The following is a 17,601-nucleotide window of genomic DNA, read 5'->3' as shown; positions in this document are numbered from 1 at the left end:
ACCATCACCATTGGCTGCTGCCTGCCCACCCATTCATTGATCTTAGAAAAAGCTCAAAGCTGCAGGTTGGCGTCAAACGGTGAAGGGAGAAGAGCTGCTGTGTGTGTGTGTTTGCTCAACATGTATAAAGTGGTCTCATGCATAAGTGGCCGGTGTGCAGCTTTAACAGGACGGTCCAGCTGTTTAACCAGTTTGGCCAGATTTCACCTGCGAAGTGGTGAGTTACCATGGAGATGAGCCAAGGACAAAAGAAATGTTTGTCATGATGATCCATTAGATAGCCTTTATGTAACCAGGAACCCACTTGACTTTTTCCTACTTAAACTTCTCAGCTTGTTGGTTCATGATTTATTAAAAGTACTTTCAGGGCTACGTGATCTGTGTAAAATTGCTGTTAATGCAAGCTGCAGGACAAACACAATATATATGTATTACTGCTAAAACAGATATGAAATCAAGACTACTACCTCAAATTAAATGACAGGTGGGAAAAAGTTCCAAATACATAGCACTGATCATCTGAGGTGTTAGTGTTTTTACCTGTACATAAACTCTGCTGGTCTTTGCTCAAATAAGATTTTTACTGTGAAATCTGCCAAATGTGTGAGGCACATTTCACATTTCATTTCATTTGGATTCAAGAGTGAGCTGATAAGTATTTGGTGGTCAAGGGCAGAGGTCACTGTGATCTCATAAATCATGAGTTCATTAGAATCTCATTAATCTCATTAGAAGCTACTTTCAGCTGCTCCGTCATTCATACTTTGCTCCACATATTTGCTTTGCTCAGATTTTTTTTTAGACTAGAACTACAACTCCCAGAGGTATTTGTGTCTTCAAATCAATTGAACTTGTGATCTTTTGCTTGTTAGTGGAAATCTGTGAAACGCTACACTATGGAGCAGCCACAAAAACAGCTTACAAGATAAGAAGGGATAAACTGATGACATTTTTATATCCAAAATGATCGAATGTAGGAAAAGAATGGGAGGTTGTGACCATATTTTATATTTGCTCTGTTACTGAATTGATGGCACTAATCTTTGGTCCCCATCTTCAAACTGTCCATAGATATTCTGCTAGCATCAGCTTCAATATGTTTAACTGTCTCCAGCCTTTAACCCATAAATGAGTCTGACTAGTTTGGATGTAAGTAGTAGTAAAAGCAGGAATTCTAGTTAGGTTGTATAACGTGTGCATTTGCCGGTCCAGTTATTAAATGTTCCTGTCTTTGAAAAACAGGAGGGATTTGCTTCCTCTGTTACACAATGTGAAGTTAATGTGGTTAAAGCACTAACCAGGTTTTAACCTGATTAACTATTAACCAAAACATTCGGAAAATCAGGAAAACAACATAGGTCATGGAGCACAATTTAAACCTGTATTATTCTGAAGATCTTGAGGGCACTGTTTTCAGATTTCTGAATTGCTTTTTCAGAAATTGCAAGTCAATTCAGTATAAAATGAAGATCTGAAATGATTGCCAGACTGCAATGAAGGGGCCAAGATTACAATTGTTATAAGACACTCAAAACAGCTTTCCTCAAATGTCACAGAAATGCCACGGTAAAAGTTTGATTGGTTCACAGAGTGCTTCAGAAACCCGAAAGCTTATGTTCTTCACTTGTCTTCATGCATTTTGATGTTTCTTTTTTTCTTTTTCTTTTTTAACAGGAGCAGCACATCAGAAATCAGCCATCAAATATTGTACGGTAGACATCCCAGAGATGCCCCCGTGCAGTTTCAAACCAGAGGAATACAAGGTAGGCAGTGATGGCACATTCATTTTCTTCTGCAAGCCCTCTCACAAATAAAAGAAAGTCATCAGATATAAAAAGAAACATACGAATCCCCAAAGACCGGGGCCGGAGCCAATCTCGGGTTTTCCTGTAGTTCAGATACGTTTTTTATGAGGTAAGCTGATCTTTCCCAGATGATCCCTGAGATGGGTCACTGTGGAGCAGCAGATTAGAAATGTATTTTGGGCCTAACAAATATAGTGTTTTGTTAGCCAAACAAAGAAAGTTGGTGTAATAATGTAAGAACTGCACTTGTTTGGTCTTTCCTTGTCTCAGTGAAGATTCTACTTATGGCTTTCTCATTCAGCAGCTGTCTAAACAAGTGTTCAGAGAAGTCTGTACATACCGTACTACATCATGCCAAGGCAAGTCCTAAAATTCCTTATCTGTTCTTAAGGTGAAAGTAGGAGGATTTGTCTTACTGAAGCTATTTAAGGTTTGGCCCAAGTTCATGACCTAGTAAGACCTAAATATATGGTCTTCATCTTTCCCTCCTGCCTGGCAGCTTCATCTTCATGACCAGTATTTCACCTATTCCTTTTCAGCACATGTCCAAACGATCTCAGCCTCGCCTCTCTAACTTTAAACTTTAAACTGCTGAACCTGAGCCGTCCCTCTCATGTACTCATTTCCCATCCTTCGTGGTCGCTCTCAGTAAAAATCTTAGCATCTTCAACTCTGTCACCTCCACCTCTTATTGCTGTGTTTCTGCTGGTGCCACAGACTTTAACCCACACATCAGAACAGGTCTTATTACCATCTGGTGAATCTTACTGATATTAAATTATTATTACTAGAGCACCTAGGAGCTGACGATACAGTCCCTTGAGAAATCAGCACTGCTTCCTGCCTGGTGTCTTGAACAGGAAAAAATATATATTACATCAGTTCAATTTAATTCAATTCAATTTTATTTATACAGCGCCAAATCACAACAACAGTCACCTCAAGGTGCTTTATATTGTAAGGTAGACCCTACAATAATACATACAGAGAATAACCCAACAATTATATGACTCCCTATGGGCAAGCACTTTGGCGACAGTGGGAAGGAAAAACTCCCTTTTAACAGGAAGAAACCTCCGGCAGAACCAGGCTCAGGGAGGGGCGGGGCCATCTGCTGCGACCGGTTGGGGTGAGAGAAGAAAGACAGGATAGAAGACATGCTGTGGAAAAGAGACACAGATTAATAACAAGTATGATTCAATGCAGAGAGGTCTCTTAACACATAGTGAGTGAGAAAGGTGACTGAAGAAGAAACACTCAATGCATCATGTCAATCCCCCAGTAGCATACACCTTTTGCAACATAAGAAAGAGAGGATTCAGGGTCACCTGGTCCAGCCCTAACTATATGCTTTAGCAAAAAGGAAAGTTTTAAGCCTAATCTTAAAAGTAGAGATAATGTCTGTCTCCTGAATCCAAACTGGAAGCTGGTTCCACAGAAGAGGGGCCTGAAAACTGAAGGCTCTCCCTCCCATTCTACATTGTAAATACTCTAGGAACAACAAGGAAGCCTACAATGTGAGAGCGAAGTGCTCTAATAGGGTGATATGGTACTATAAGGTCATTAAGATAAGATGGGGCCTGATTATTTAAGACCTTGAATGTGAGGAGCAGGATTTTGAATTTAATTCTGGGTTTTACAGGGAGCCAATGAAGGGAAGAGTTACATTAAGTCACTCTGCATTTTATATGTATAGTATTCTTGTGATACAAGACAGAGAGGATGCTTTTCTATTTGGTTCAACTGAATCTCACTGCTGACAGTGTCTGACTGGCCTTGTTCTTTTATACGTATCTGAAATAAGTTTGAAGTGATTTTATTGTAAATACCAAAGCTGTGCTGGACATTATTTAGATAAGCAAGAGATCTGTATTTCTGACTGTATCAACTCTTTTGATTAGCTGTGAGATTTACCTGAGAAACACATCAACACAACGGCAAATGTCTTTAGTAGTGAAGTAGCTATAGGAACAATAGCACTCCTCTGGGGCTGGTGGTGTTGAATCCATACCACAAAGAATAAAGACTTTTCTGAAGACAAAAGATAATTTTATGCCAGCAACAATACTTTAAAAAAGTTGCATTGCTTCTGTTTTCAACAAATCTGTGAACATTTTGGAATCGACGACACTAATTGTGATTTTCTAATTCTTGCCTGATATAGGGTTTTGGATCCTCAGAGTTCAGCAATAATGGTTCCTTCACAAATGTGCAAGTCGCCAGTGGCACTCACTTCCAATCACTGATACTGGTTCTTGTATGGTGTGATGAATGATGGTCCGACACTGTTTTGGACTTTGTGTCCTTGAGTTGCAAAGAGAATTAAAAATTCCAGCCGCAGCATAGTTTTCCACTTTGTCTGACTCTGTCTATAATGTACCTTTCTGGATGTTATAGAGGATTTTGTCAGTAACCCAAAACTAATTGTAATGTTACATGCAGGTAAACCCAGCTGATTATTAGTGCACCAAAGCCAATGTTTACATCTTTGAATGATTCTTTGGCTTCACTTGTTTTGGGATCAAGTTCACCCCCAAGGTGCTGCCATTGTCTAGAATATTACATGTTACATACAAGGAGAGTAAAGTGTCAAGGCACCCTGAACCTTATTGCACCTTTACTCAGAATCATAAGGCAGACCACACCCATCTTTGATTTTTCCATTTTTACTACACACATGTAAAGTTTTGCGACTGTTATCTCACATGGTCGTGACGCTTTTGCGTTAATAAACTCTGTCCAATGTCTTCCAATAACAACCGCCAAAGTATGTAAAACCAGCTTTATAGGCAAAGAAATCAGGAAGTCCTTCTTTTATCCTTTAAACATACTACTGTGCTAACACTAGTAAAAAAAAGTTACGATCTTCCCACTCTGTAACATCTCTTCTGCGTAATTTTAGGGTATGTCCAAAGAGCAGATGATGGAGATCCGCAAGCAGAACTGCAACCCCATGACCATGAAGATAACTTACTATAAGAAGCCCGTGTTCATCCACCAGGGGTACATGCAGTGGCTGTGGGATGTGGATGGGAAGCGATATTTGGATTTATTTGCTGGTGTGGCTACCGTCAGTGTGGGCCACTGCCATCCATAAGGCCGTTCTTATTCACCGTGTATGGTTTTTGTTCTGATTTCAGGTGTTCATACAAAAATGGGTCATTCAGTACTTTCCACTTTGACCTTTGTTTGCACAGAAAAGTCACAGCAGCGATACAGAGGCAGCTGAAGAAACTGTAGCATACTACTAACATCTACATCCATCCCGAACTGCATGAGTATTGTGACAAACTCGCCTCCTACTTACCAGATCCTCTTAAGGTGCTCTGCTATAGTCCATGAATCTACTTAGTATGACGGCTGTTTTTAAAATGTGTCCTCTCTGTTTTCTCATCCAGGTGATTTATCTGACCAACAGCGGCTCGGAAGCCAATGAGCTTGCATTGCTGATGGCTCGCCTCCACACTGGCAACTTTGATGTAATCACCTTCAGGTAAACGTCTTATTGTAACACAGCTTAATTTGTGTATAATCATGATGGATCTTTTGTTTCTTACCTTCCAGGGGATCATATCATGGTGGAAGCCAACAGACCATGGGTCTTACTGCAAACTCATCTTGCAAGTTCCCCATTGCCACAAGTTCAGGATGTATACATGTAAGTACAATGACGTAATGCAGGTGTCTTGCTAAAGAAAAAGCCCTGCGACAGCCTAAAGCACATATTGTATAATATAGGATAATATATTAGATTATTGTAAATGGATTATTAGAAAAAAAATTTTTTAAAAATATATATTTAATGTGTCTGACTTTCAAGTTACAGCGTGCTCTAGTGCCACCAAGAATAAAATCTGTGCCGCCTTTCTAGTTTTCCATTTAGCTGCAGAGCATAAACATACTAGAGGCTGTGCCATTAACCTTTCATCCATATCCTCCTGAGAACCAGCCTATTCATTTATGTCATCTGTAATGGTCTATATCTTTTGACTTTTTGAGCTACCCTACCCCTAAGTCCATGTCTGGGTAGCCTCTTTTAGCTCCAGAGAGAAAGGAAATCACAAAAAAAAAGTTCAATGGGAAGATCCTTTTTTTCTTGGTTCTCAGGAGGATATAAGCAGAAGAAGCACTATTATGCTAATGTTTAATGTTGAGTGGATGGGTCTCAGTTGGTGAACACTGGTTGACTGTTGGAATTTGCATTATATTATGTTCATGAGACAAGACAATACTCTTCTTTGTCGTTCATCACGGTGTTGGCTTTGCTTTTTATCATGGTACCCTTTTTCAAGGTTGGCATTGATATACCCTAATATGAAGCTACACAAAGATGTAGATCTGCATTCAAATTCATTCCCTTTGCCACAGGAAATATAACTGAATAATTTCCATTATGTTCATTCATTAAGTCGCCTTTTAATTTTATTTTAATACATTACTGGACAAAATTTAGGCTTCTGGACCTGTTGCACCATGATACCTCTGCAGAATTCACATTTTTAATCTTGTCGTGATTTTATTAGAAAAGCAGATTATTCAAGTTTGGCTTTTTAAATTTAATAAACTGTGGAACTGTGGATAGTATTATCCTGCTGGCAGCCCCCTGTGTAACTGGAGGAGAAAAATAGTTAGTAAGAAGCAGCATTAAAGGAAAGGGTGCAAAAGGGCAGCATTAACCACAGTCTTGGTAATTATAGACAAAAAGTAGAACTAGATGATGAACTTGTTGTACGTCAAGACTCAGTATATAACCACTCACACCTTATAGGGACGAAGACAAGTGTAGTGAAAGAGACAGAATCAAAGTGTAGCACCGTAAAAGGAGAGATAAGAGTTAAAGGTGTTCCTTGTTAAAGGAAGGAAGAGATGTTTTGATCAAAACTGTGTATGAACGGTACCGGAACACAGAGTACTATATAACAGGAAAAGTAGGTGCTGAATGAGGAACGTTGAAAAAGTATAAATATAACAGATCGAGGGACTGCCCTTCGAATCTGCACGAGGCTTTTGCGCTGTGCTTATTCCCCCTCGTACATGGGATAATAAAGAAGCTGTTGAAATGAAGAAGTCTGTCTCAAGTTGCGTATTTTCGCCAGGTCAGAATCAAAGGATCAGGAGCGGCAACTGATCGCCGACAAACCCATTTACAGTCTTGCCCAGAAGGACGAAAAGAAAGGAGGATGGAAGGAAGGATGGATCGATGGATCCAGTTTAAATGGGAGGGGGTGGGGGGCTGCTCGCTACTCATAGACATCTCAAACGCAGCTCCCAAAGCCCCACCCAACACTGAGCTAGCTTTTTTTTAACCCTCTTATACAGCTTCTTACAGTTTTTATAAGTGATGTTGTTACCCCAACAAAAACCGGCAAAGCTGACAACACTGCCAACAACTGCATGATAAAACGAGTGCAGCATTTTATTACACTCAATAAAGAATTAGCGTTTGCAGAGAAAGAGTCCGTGCTGCCCTTTTTTATTGAGGGCATCAGAGTTGATAGATCAATCCAGTTTGTCATCAAGTTGCACACCAAGATATCTGTATGACCGCGCCACTTTGATGTCCGTCCGTCTGTCCATCCATGTCCTACCGCTTATTCGATTTTGTGTGGCAATGGCAGCCGTCTAAGCATAAACACCCAGACTTCTCTAACAGCTCATCCAAGAGATGTAATCTCTCCAGCGAGTCCTAGGTCTCCCCCCAGGGCCTTGTCCTGGTAGGACATATCCAAAACACCTCAACTGGCTTCTTATGATGTGGAGCTCTACTCCAATGACCGAACAATGACCAAGAGGGCGAGGAAGCCAGTTCCGCCCGTTTAAGGAAATTAATTTCCACGGCCATTGTGTACCTATGATCTCACTGTTTCACTACCCAGAGCTTGTGACCATAGGTGACGGTAGGAATATAAACTGACCAGTAAATTGACAGCTCCGCTTTTACGCTCAATTCTCTCGTCAAGTTATGATTGTACTCATGATGCAGCAGTTCTCCTTAATCCAGTTACAGAAGGCACTGACCAGGTTCCTGTATTCTTCCACCTGTACATTCCTAATACATCCCACAATTGCTGTGTCCTCGGAATATTTTTGCATGTGGCACATGTTAGACTTATTATTCATGTCCACAGTGTGAAGAAGAACAAATAAATAAATGCTGGTGCGTGGCACGCTCTGTTCAGAAAAGTTGTGTTTACATGTATGCTACCTTAGTGGTTCATTAGAACCTTTCTCAGTATGTTTCCTGAATTCTCAAAAACCGATGCGGATGTGCCGTCTAGCGGTAAGGGTTTGTTGTTGGTGCGGGCACTACTTGAGCAGGTATTGCAAATAATCTTATGGGCAGCATTCCAGGTTTTATGATGTTGTCTTTGTTCTGTGTTAACCATTAACTGTCAGTCTGAGCCAGCTGACTTGGTTTCTGCCCAATAAACAGACCATGTGCCCTGATGTGTTTAGAGGTCCTTGGGGAGGAAGCTACTGCAGGGACTCCCCTGTGCAGACCATCAGACAGTGTAGCTGTGCTCAAGGCACACACACACATGCACCCCTGGCTTATCACACATCAATTATCTTTATTGTCGCTCTCATAAACAGGAACATTCATCTCCATGGTCTGGGAGATTAAGCATTGCTATATCACCTGCACTAATAATAGCTTGCATGTGTGTGAATTGTGTGCTTACAAGGAATCGTGATGTTTATAACACTAAAAGGATGTAAAGGATGTATGGTTGTGGTCAAAAGTTAACATCTGCTCTTCCTGTGTATGAATGTTATGGTAATTTGACCCTTTTAGTGATTTCTTTGAACAGTTCTTTTCCAGGTTGACATTATTCTACATAATGACTTAAAAAAACACAAGAATTGGGTGCACAAGTCTAAATGTATTTACTTATTTAAATTCTGATGCAAACCCAGTTATTTTTGTTCTATAAGCAGGCCTGAAATATGACAGAAACCACTCAGTTGAGAAAAGAGCTTCAAGCATTACTCCTAGTAGAATTTCAAATGGGGAAGAGTTTAAGATCCCTTGAAGTTGCACCTCAGTTAGACAGTTTTGGAAGCCATCACCGAGCATTTAATCTAAATTTGTTGGCATTGTTGATGTTTAGGCTTTGGAAAGGCCATTCCAGAAAACTGTGTTGAAGCTTCGACATGAAGTTGAAGAATTTGGGGGCAGTCCTCCTTCATCAATATTCCAACCACTTTATGTAATTTACCTGTACCCCTGAGAGCAAAACAACCCCAGAGCATGATGCTACCACCACCATGCTTGTCAGTTGGTATACAGTTCTTAAGTTTGAAAGCCTCCCCTTTACTCTTCAAATATTACCTTTTTGTTGCCAAATAGTTCAAACTTTGTATCGTCTGATCATTAAAAAAAATTTCTAGGAGCCGTTTGGCTTATCCAAGTTCAATTGCAAATTTCAGTCGAACGTGAAGGCGTTGATTTTGGAGCAGGGGATTCTTTTCTCCTCACAACTCACATCACTGTGGACAGTGATGCTGGTGTTCCAGCTGTTTCCAGTTCATGGCAGGCTTTCTGGTTCCTGTGTTGTTCTTGAACATCCTAAAGAATGTCTTCAAATCATGGGATGACTGTTTGGGTCTTTTTCCAGACCTCGTTAAAGGGGACACACTTTCAAATTGCATCTATTTGCTTAAAATCTGCAGCTGTTTAGAAATAGCTCCACAAGATCTCCCCAACTTGTGTAAAGCTACAATTTTCTTTCTTAGATCTTGACTGAGTTCCTTGGACTTTCCCATTGTTCTGAGTACTGGTCAATCCAGTAAGTGCTGTCAAACAAATCCTTTTTACCACCAGCTGTAGTCAATCATGATCCCTAACGGGACCTTAACAGACCTTGGCTTTGTCAAGTTGAAAGACGTTGTTTTTTAAGCCCATTATTTGTTATGTATTCTGTGCAATCATTTCACCCTGGAAAAGAAAAATTACCCAAAATCACCATGTCATTTATGGCCTTGATAAGTGTGAATTTTGGTTAAATTGTTTGTTTTGCCAGGTAAATTTAGACCTTTAATAAGTGTGGTCAGAGAAAAGAAGGTCAGCGAAAGAAGTGTTTATACTCCTGCAGTTCAAACTGCTAATCATTCACTTGTTGTAATAGTTAATCATTCTGAGGAAATTTGTAAGCCTGAGTTTCACCTAGAGTGTACCTGGAAATTCAGCATGCTAACACACCTGCACGAGAAATTATTCTGTCTGAAACATGAAGAAAAGGCAAGTTCTTGTGGTGCAATAAACACTTTTTGAAAACATATAGACATTTTTATACTGTTACTTTTAGAAAACTGTTGTCTCTGATCCCCCAGGTGTTTGCATAGCAAATAAACATTACATTGAACAGTTAGAAGAGACATTTGCTACCAGCGCTCCAAGTCAAATTGCAGCTTTCTTTGGAGAGCCTATTCAGGTACTATATTCTTTTTATCCGACTGTCTGGATTTATTTTTGACTCAATGTGATAGTAGCAGACAAACAACATTCATTTTACTAAATGTATTTGTTATGCTACCACTCAGGGGTTTTTCTGCATGACTGCTTCTGTTTTTGTTATATTTTTTGAATATGTTAGCAAAGGAATATAAGCGTGTTTGGTTTGTACAGGGCATGGGAGGAGCTGTACAGTACCCGAAAAACTATCTCAAGGAAGCTTACAAACTTGTAAGACAGAGAGGAGGAATCTGCATTGCTGATGAGGTCAGACACCACGAAGGTGTTATGTTTTTCTCAAACAAGAAATAAAGCAAAAACCAAACAGTTTTGCAAGGCTAAGCCAATGCAGTAATGACTCTGCTTATAAAAGCGAGCTAAACTCAATTCAGTGGAATTTCTTTTAGAAACTCTTGGTTTCTTTGAGTGAACTGTGGATAACTAATGTATTATGTAATTATATATCCAATTGTGTATTATAATAATCTAATTATTAGTGAGCTATATATGAATTTTAATATAAAAGGCATTTGCATTTGACAGGTCCAGACTGGATTTGGCCGAACAGGAAGCCACTTTTGGGGTTTCCAAGGTCATGATGTCATTCCTGACATGGTTACAATGGCATAGGGTATTGGCAATGGATTCCCAGTGGGAGCTGTTGTTACCACACCAGGTGAGATTACATAAAGATGTGCAAATCCTAAATTCAATTAGCATGTATACTGGCTCTTAACCTCTTTTTTATGTATTTTTTTCGCTGCCCTAATTAAATTTGTTTATGTGATCCCAGCAATTTTCAATTTCAAATGCAAACACAGGCTTTTTTTTCCTCAGAACGTCATGCAAAATCCATTGACATGAAGCATAAAAGATATAAGGGCAAACACTGACTCACATGGTAATTACCAATACAACGCTAGCCTTGAAAATGTATGTTTATTTCTGTGAGTGGGTGTGTAATAATAGGCTGCTGTGCGTTCATGGTAGAAACAGCTTTCACATACTGGTCAACTTTTAGATGCACATTTTATGCTCTTAAGGACCCCACTGTCCAAGAATTAACATGAAACCCCTTGATACTTACACAAATCATTTGCAATGCATGTATTCTGAGGCATTTGTATTCGTGGCAGAAGTTTTAATTACAAGTAGTGAGCGGAGGTGTGAGCTTGTCTATTCATGTGTGTGTGTGTTTTTCCAGAAATCGCTGCTTCCTTTGTGAAAGCCTCCCACTTCAACACATTCGGAGGAAATCCCTTGGCGTGTGCCGTTGCTTCATCGGTTCTCGATGTAAGACCCGATCTTCTTATTTCCATAGACGAGTTTGAGAAGTTCATAATTACACAGTCAGGCAAGTTTATAACTTGTCTTTTCGCCCAGTGAATGAAGATAGATTACATGTTTAGTTTTTTTTCCCTGCCACTACGCACACCTCTGTAAATCACACATGAGTGGGGAAGTATAGTGATTTATACATCTTTGTTTTATTTGTCTCTACCTTTGCTAACAAAGCAGATAAAGCTTATCACACAACGCAGTGAAGCATAAAAAGCTGCAGCACATTATACATCATAAAATATACTGCTGAGTACCATTTTATATGCGCTGCCATTTTTACTTTTCAAAAACACAATGTTTGCTTCGGCAGTGGAGAGTTGACGAGGCGACTAACAACTATAGAAATGATTAAACTGGTAGTATAAATATATTTTGGAGCAACTTGGAAGTAGCTAAAAAACATGTTTGCACACTGATTTGAGTGGTTAACATTTTTCTCTGTACAAATCTAACAAGCTTGAAAGTCAGTATTTGGCATGACCACCTTTATTCTTCATCACAGCAAACCTTCTTGTAATTTCTTGAAGCAGTCTTCAGGAATAGTTCTTAAAGGACATTCAAAGCTCTTCTTTGGATGTTGGCTGCTTTTTATCCTGTTCTCTGTCAATATGATCCTACACTGGTTCAATAATGAGGTCCCGGCTGCGGGGAGGCCAATCCATGACTGACAGTGTTCCATAATGTGTTTTACTACCCAGGTATGCTTTTACTGCAGTTGCCAATCATACATTTTCCAGATGGTACTGCATAGTTTTCCATCAGTTTTGACAAGATCCCCAACACCACTGATTCAAATGCAGCCCCAAACCATTACGGAGCCTCCACTGTGTTTTACAGATGACTGAAGGCTCTCTGTTACACACTGTTGTATCTCCTCCATACATAGTGACAATATTTAGAACGGAAAATTTCCCATTTGGATTCATCACAGACAGCTGCCCTTCCACCGAGACCATTTCTGATGACGCTGAGGCGAACAGCAGATGATAAACAGAAGGGCCACATCCATCTCTCAGGTTTTGTCAGATACTGTTCATCGTATTTTTTAATCCTGCCACTTTTCTTTTGTCCTTCACTTCTCCAGGTTCCTAATTTTTTGGTGAATACACTGCACACCTTTCTGAGATATGCCAAGGTTCAACCTATTAGCTCTTTAGAACTGACAGATTTGTCAGCTACACATTCATGATCCGAATCTTCTACTTCAGCACATCCCAAAGGTGCTTGAGTGAACCGAGGACTGTGGAGGCCATTTGAGTACAGTGAACTCATAGCTTTAGAGGATCTGAGCTTTGCGACACAGTGTGTTGTCCTATCCAGCTGAAGATGGGCATGCTGTGGTCCAATTGTCGATAAAAATTGTGGGGTTGATTCTTTTTTTTTCTGAAGTGGTTAATAGCTGGTCATTTCCCCTCCTTATTAAGTATTTGAATATATGCTTAAAGATGCCAAAGACACCAGATCACATTTCTCCAGATGTAAGCTGATTAAAAAGCAAAAGAAAAGGGCAGTTTTTCCAAATCTTAACCGATTAGTTTTTTTTTCCAGCGTTTTTAAAATAAACCACAAGCACTGACTGAAAAATGTTTTTTCCCAACATACAAAATTGAACTGAATGTTGTTATCTTGTTAAATTCAAATGATTGTACTGCATCATTTTCCTTTTTAGCAATGGGAATGGGGAAAAAATGAAGTGAAACAAAATGCTGCACATTTTATGTTGAACTAATTTTTGTCAGACTATCAGAGAGGATAGCACGCAGCAGAACAGTCTTCATGTGGGCACCTATCTGATGACGCAAATGGCAAAACTCAGAGACAAATATGAGGTTATCGGTGATGTCCGTGGAAAAGGCCTCCAGATCGGCATGGAAATGGTTAAAGACAAGGTAGCGCATTCTAAACAAGTGACTCATCTCTGGTACACCATTAGGAGTAGCAGCAGTCGCCATCTGTGCTTAAATTGTGAGCAGAGCAAATTCAGTTTGTTTTCAAAAATACCACAGTGGACCAGCAGCAGCCGTTAGCAGAGAAGATTAGTCAAATTATTCCTTCCCAAAACCCTGAATAAAAAATCAGTCCAATTCTTCAGTTTACATATTTGGTTATGTCCAGGGGCTGATTTAACACTTCTGTCATGTTGCTTGTAAGTAAAACCTCCAAAGTCCAAAAACGTTGGATTACTGTGTAAAACATTTAAATAAAAACAGAAAGGCTGTGATATGCAAATCTCATAAACCCACATTTTATTTAAAACGAAACATCAAATGCTTAAACATTTTACTACTACCTCAAATAAAAATTACCTTATTTTGACTTTGATGGCAGCAGTGCTTCTCAGACATTTGGGATGTGGTGGTGGTGGGAACCAAAGGCTGGAAAAGTAACCGTTTGTATACTACTGGGAATAAAATATGGATCTACTAATAATTATTCTGTTTTTAATTTACATCTTAAATTTTCCGAATGAGGTTTGTGTGTGTTGATCCAATTCTTATTCACCACCTTTCATGATGTATTGTTAAACAGGAGGAAATGTGCAAGTCAAAAATCCCATTTAGTACTTTAACTTAGCTTTCTGACTGAGGAAACATTAAAATATTAGACCATAGCAGACACGACGCTTGCTTTAAGCTTCTATAGAAGTAGCTGACTACTATTAGTAATACTGGATAACACATCAAACACCGTGTGTCCTTTCATCTCTTCTTTTTGAACCACAGGGCAGCAGAGAGCCGCCGCCTCCTGAAGCAATGAGTGAGATCCTTGAGGACGTCAAGGACATGGGAGTCCTGATAGGCAAAGGAGGAGTGCACGGACAGGTAACCGGAGTCACCATGAACTGACCTACCCTTGTGTCAGTTCACAGTCATGTGCTGGAAAAACAAAAAGTTTACATGACTCCATGCAAAAAACAAAATCTCCCTACTGCTACTAATCAGATTCACTTTATTAACTGATCAGTGCTAAGTGTAAACTTGTCTATAAAAGCAGTGGATTTTTGAGATAGCTGGAGTGGAGCATTCAGCTGTGTGGTAACACAATTCCATAATCTTCCCAAGAGTGGATGTCCTAGCAAATTCACCCCAAGGTCAAAGCTCAAAGACGCTACAAAGAAACCAAAAGTTACAGACGGTGCAGGCTTCAGTCAGCATGTTAAAGTTCACAATACAAAAAGACTGTAGGGCTGCCAGCAGAAACAACATGGCAGCACGGATTAGGTTTGCAGCGATGCATCTAAAAATCACAAGGCATCTCCTTGGGAGATTTCGCCAAAGTGGAGATGTTTGGCCACAAAACACAGCATACAAGTACAAACCAATCAAACCAACTGTCCAGCACGGTGGTGGAGGGGTGATGATTTGAGCTCGTTTTCCAGCCACAGGACCTGGACCCCTTACAAGTCGCCCTTTAACTTACCTGTATACCAGAGCATTTCATATCTATCTGAAAGCTTAAACCTGGCCCAAGTCGGGTTATGATACTCAAGGTGCTGAAAACACACAGTCAGAGTCCAGGTCACAACTTCACTAAAACACTGATGAGAACTTGAGCTGTACAAACCACAATGAACTGAAAAAGGTAAAGACAAGTGGGTCAAAATCCCTCCACAACTATGTGAGAGTCATACATAAAATAAGTTATTTCTGAAAAGGTTGTTCTACAAGCAACAGAATCATGGGGTGTTCTTAGTTTAAGAACCCAATACAGAGTTAGGAAATATGAGTTTAAAAATCAGCTATAAAACTATAAATATGGGACAAAAAATAAATAAATCGTGAAAGAGAATCTCTGTTTTGCCCTTGAGGAAGTTCACTCATCTAAACTCGTCAAACCAGCACTAGTCTTTGTTCTTCAAGAAGTGACTTAACTTACTAGACTTCACAAAAGAATGGTGGTGCACCAGCTTCTGCTTTTTTGTGCCCCGCCTTTCAGAATGTGCTGTAAAGCAGTTATTAGCAAGGATTTTTTGGTCAAACTTAGGTTTTTCTTTAAAAAATTCAATAAGTGAAAGATTCAAGGCTAAAACTCGGAACAGTCTATGCGACGGTGCACTCATTCTTGAACAGGACTATTGAAAAAAACACGGTGTTACAATCTCCTTGCCTGCAAAGTCTGAGACATACATTACAACACAAAGTCTCTGCAGTGCAAACCACAGACTGAGCTTCCAAAAACTTTGCTGTGCATCAAAGGAAATTATTTAACGTTTTGTAATTTACCATTTACAATGACCCTGCACCTTTTAAAATAAATAGGAGGGAAAAGATAGCATCAAGGTGTCCAAGGCTAAAAAACAAACCAAAACCTCCAATTGTACTACACTAATCTCCAGGTTCAAGCCAAAAATATAACGTCTAAGCTAACGGCTGGCCTCAAAACAGCAATAGCAGAGAACCCCAATAAGCTTCCACTAATGAACAAAACACTTTACAAAACAAGTCCCACAAGTTTGCCACTTTTAACCTCCAAGAGCACTTTAAAAAACAACCCAGCACTAACCTAGCATCCACACCCTTCTCAGAATCCAGTGGCTGAACAGCATTTAGCTCTTGCTGCTGGAGCTAAATCTGAAGTTCCACAAATGATCTGAATGCCTTCATCTGTGGCAATCAGGTGTGAGAAACCTGAGAGAGAAAGGGGGGGGAGCACAGCTGTCTTCCAGAAAGAGGCCAAAAGATCAGTGAATGTAGATTGTAAGTCATTGTATTCTGTTATTTATTTATTCATTTATTTTACAGCATCCCAACCTTTTTAGAAGTTTTTTGGTGGTCTAACCTAATTACTGTGCTTGACAGCAAGTCTCTTATTCACTTTCTTATCAATTAAAGCTTTTTAAAAAATAAAATAAAAATGATAATAGTAATAATAATAGCAGAGGAAGAGTACCCAGTTCATCAAAAACTTTATTTCACCTCCATCTCTGATCAAATGTCATTGTTGAAGAGAAAGTTTTATTTCACACAGCGCGTCCCCGGCACAGTGCTTTGACTGGCTGCGGAAAATACTGTAGGTGTTTTATGTTACTTATTATTACATATTACACTGGATGAAAAACATTATATGGTGCACATTTTTGAAAACTCCATTCAGTCGGGAATCAAAATGTCACTGCCACAATTACTAACCTTGTATTGTTCTAGGGGAAAAAGCGAGAGCGTAACTTTTTAGATTTATTCGCAGATAAACAATGAATCAATGTGAAAGCCTCTTTACAATTTGTTTCGATGCTTAAAGCTTTTCAACTGCCTTGTCCTTGAATCTAAAAGGCATCCTTTTCTGTAAAAGTAATTTTTTCTTTTCAATTAATGCACAGCTATTCATGCGTGATACAGTGAACATAACAGGGACCTCATTTTAAACTTTTTCACCTATTACAAGTGATTGTTCACCAGAAAGGGGGGGTCTCGATTTAAAAGCGAATGCCTTTCCTGGATTAGATATTAATTTATGCGCCTGCTCTGCCTTCAGGATAAGAAAAGAAAAATAGATTATTTTGCTCCATGAGCTCCACTCTCACCTTTTTTTTTTCTTTCTCTCACCACTTCAGACCTTCCGCATACAACCCCCCATGTGCATCACGAGGGAGGATGTAGATTTCTTCCTGGCAGTGTTTAATAAAGCAATCTCGGGCTACACGGACAGAAAATGAGCAGGTCAATGCCGAGGGGTGAACTGGAATGGAAAACCATTCAGCAAGGGACTTCTCCTTTAAGAAAAAAAAACAATTAAAAAAAGTATTGTCTGAATGTTTCAAATTTTAATAAAAATGGCTCCACTGAAATCAGTCTTTTATAGTCACTGATTTTTACTGTTTCTCTAACTTCGATGTCATTTTACTCACTTCGGATCGAATGAATAAACATTTTCGTGATCAGCCTGTACAAATATTTGAGATGAACCTACCACAGCATTACAGTTTCATTTTGTTTTTGTCTTCCCAATAAAACTGCAAACATACGATGAAATGAATGCATGATTTTTATTTTTTTAGACACA

At 39.4% G+C, this 17,601-nt stretch overlaps 1 pseudogene; it reads left to right on the top strand.

The window, feature by feature from the left end:
* The first annotated feature begins 90 nt into the window (after nucleotides 1-90).
* On the top strand, nucleotides 91-17,548 carry LOC116331845 (annotated as a pseudogene).
* Nucleotides 17,549-17,601: the final 53 nt, after the last annotated feature.

Source organism: Oreochromis aureus, linkage group 7 (assembly GCF_013358895.1).
Source record: "Oreochromis aureus strain Israel breed Guangdong linkage group 7, ZZ_aureus, whole genome shotgun sequence".
Lineage (NCBI taxonomy): Eukaryota > Metazoa > Chordata > Actinopteri > Cichliformes > Cichlidae > Oreochromis > Oreochromis aureus.
The sequence above is the reverse complement of the archived record's forward strand: the minus strand, read 5'-3'. Positions and strand labels throughout refer to the sequence as shown.